The 2,559-nt window shown below is 42.0% G+C and overlaps 1 non-coding gene across 1 annotated transcript; it reads right to left on the reverse strand.

The window, feature by feature from the left end:
• Window positions 1-248: 248 nt before the first annotated feature.
• trnae-uuc (transfer RNA glutamic acid (anticodon UUC)) lies at window positions 249-320 on the reverse strand. The gene has a single exon. It is a non-coding gene; the product is annotated as a tRNA-Glu (tRNA).
• Between the last annotated feature and the right edge of the window lie 2,239 nt (window positions 321-2,559).

Raw genomic sequence — 2,559 nt, forward strand, 5'->3', positions numbered from 1 at the left:
CCCTAGCCGCCACAATCCAGCCCCTGTTCGGGTATACTGAGGGAGAATTTAACATGGCCAATGCACCTAACCAGCACGTCTTTTGGACCGTGGGAGGAAACCGGAGCACCCAGAGGAAAACCACACAGACACAGAGGAGAATGTGCAAACTCCACACAGTGACCCAAGCTGGGAATTGAACCCAGGTCCCAGGCGCTGTGAGGCAGCAGTGCTAACTACTGTGCCACCGTGCCGCCCCTAAATGTGAATTCCCATACTGGGAGTTCAACCCAGGCCGCCTGGGTGAAAACCAGGAATCCTAACCGTTAGACCATATGGGACATAATAAGGAATTAATATCTGAATTGGTGAGTGAGATTATTGCAACCAATGCAGCAAAACAAAGTTGGCGCGTACCTGTCTGTAAACATGAATGCTTATAAACATTAATAGTTTTGTGCTCATGTGTTCAATGTAATGTTAGTGTCATCAATAACATGATAGAATCGATTGAAAAATTGTATTTTACTTCAATGGCAATACATTTTATGATTAAACCATGCATGACTTTCTCAAGTAAAAGTAGAAGGAACATGGAATCAGTCCAGGAATTAGAAGCTTGGGACTGTTTGGAAGATTATGATATCAGGGTGAAGCAAACAACACTGGCAGATTCTGAAGCCATGAATTCATTTTTCTCCATTCAGCAAATCTTCCTGCATATGGATCACCCACCAGGGCTTAAGGCTTATGGTACCACTGGGATGTTTAATAAAATTAGGTAAATCTGCGTCATGGTAATGAATGCTGACAGATGGATTACTGTCACTTGCATTAACACCTCATCTTCATTAACATAAAGTTATATTATGTCTTTGTTTTCCATTCAGTGAGACAGCAGAACTCATGTGTTTTTATTTAGATTCATTCCACCCTTGCTTAACATGCCTTTCAAGTCATTCTCATTACTGCATAGTTGCTTTTACAGTGAAATTAATCCTGTTTTAATTGGCGCTCTGTGAACTTTCATGTAATATGTTAGCGTATGCTCTACGAAATATGATGAAAGAATGAACAAATCAGTGGCAAAATCTACTGAGACTTGCTTCATTACAAGTAAAATTGTTCCCACATTTGAAATTACACACATACACTGCCTTCCAGGAGCACGAGGAGAAGAAACAGCCCAAGGTCAGCCAATTCTATGTTCTCTTAAACTCACAAATTTGTTTCCTTTCTGAACAATACAGATTAGGCTGACACAGATTGCTGCTCAGACATGTTCCAATAGAATCAATTGTTAAAATATCTAGAGATGTGTGAATATCGAAAAGGAGGAAATGCCTGTCCATCCAGTTCAGACTTGTTTTGCTGTGTCCTATAACTTTTGATTATTTTTGGATTACTATTATAATCCATCTTTCTTTTACGTGCCTTGTATTGAGACCAAGTTACTCTGTGCTGCCGTTATCACTGATATAGAATGCAATTTTCTGGTTTTGACTGTGGTCCTTTGTTAACTGTGACTGGGATCAAAACTCAAGGGGGTTTGCCCTTTCATAGTTAAGTCCTGTAGGCTACCTGGTTATCACATGTCTAGCATGTACAGTTGTTATGAACAGAAATGCATCAGTACATTTGAAGCTTACAGTGGCTCTATCATTTGACCAGGCTGGCTATCATGTAATTTTCTTTATTTCAAGTAAAAATAATTGAAAGGTTAGGAAAGTCATGGAATCATTGTTATAGACTACAACACAAAAAGAGGCCCTTCAGCCCACTGTGTCTGCGCTGTCCATCAAGCTCCCTATATTCTAATCCCATTTTCCAGCACTTAGTCCATAGCCTTGTATGCTATGGCATTTGAAGTGCTCATCTAAATGCTTCTTAAATGTTGTGAGGTTCCTTCCTCTACCACACTTTCTAGTAGTGAGTTCCAAATTTGCACCGCATTCTGGGTGAAATTTTTTTTCCTCAAATCCCCTCTGAATGTCCTGCCCTTTAACTTAAATCTATGCGCTCTGGTTATTGACCTCTCTACTTAGAGGAAATATTTCTTCCTATCTACCCTATCGATGTCCTCCATAATTTTGTACACCTCAATCAGTTAACCCCTCAGTCTTCTCTGCTCTAAGGAAAACAACCCCAGCCTAACTTCACAGCTGAAATGCTCCATCCTATTGAATCTCCTCTGCACCCTCTCTAGGGTAAACACATCCTTCCTATAGAGTGGTGGCCATAATTCATAGAATCATAGAATCTACAGTGCAGAAGGAGGCCTTTCGGCCCATCGAGCCTGCACCAACAACAATCCCATTCAGGCCCTATTCCCGTAATCTCACATATTTACCCTGCTAATCCCCCTGACACTAGGGTCAATTTAACATGGCCAATCAACCTAACCCGCACATCTTTGACTGTGGGAGGAAACCGGAGCACCTGGAGGAAACCCACGCAGACAGGGGGGAGAATGTACAAACTCCACACAGACAGTCACCCGAGGCCAGAATTGAACCCGGGACCCTGGCGCTGTGAGGCAACAATGCTAACCACTGTGCCATCGTGCTGCTCCCACTGTGC

The sequence above is a fragment of the Mustelus asterias genome, chromosome 5 (genome assembly GCF_964213995.1).
Source record: "Mustelus asterias chromosome 5, sMusAst1.hap1.1, whole genome shotgun sequence".
NCBI classification, from domain to species: domain Eukaryota; kingdom Metazoa; phylum Chordata; class Chondrichthyes; order Carcharhiniformes; family Triakidae; genus Mustelus; species Mustelus asterias.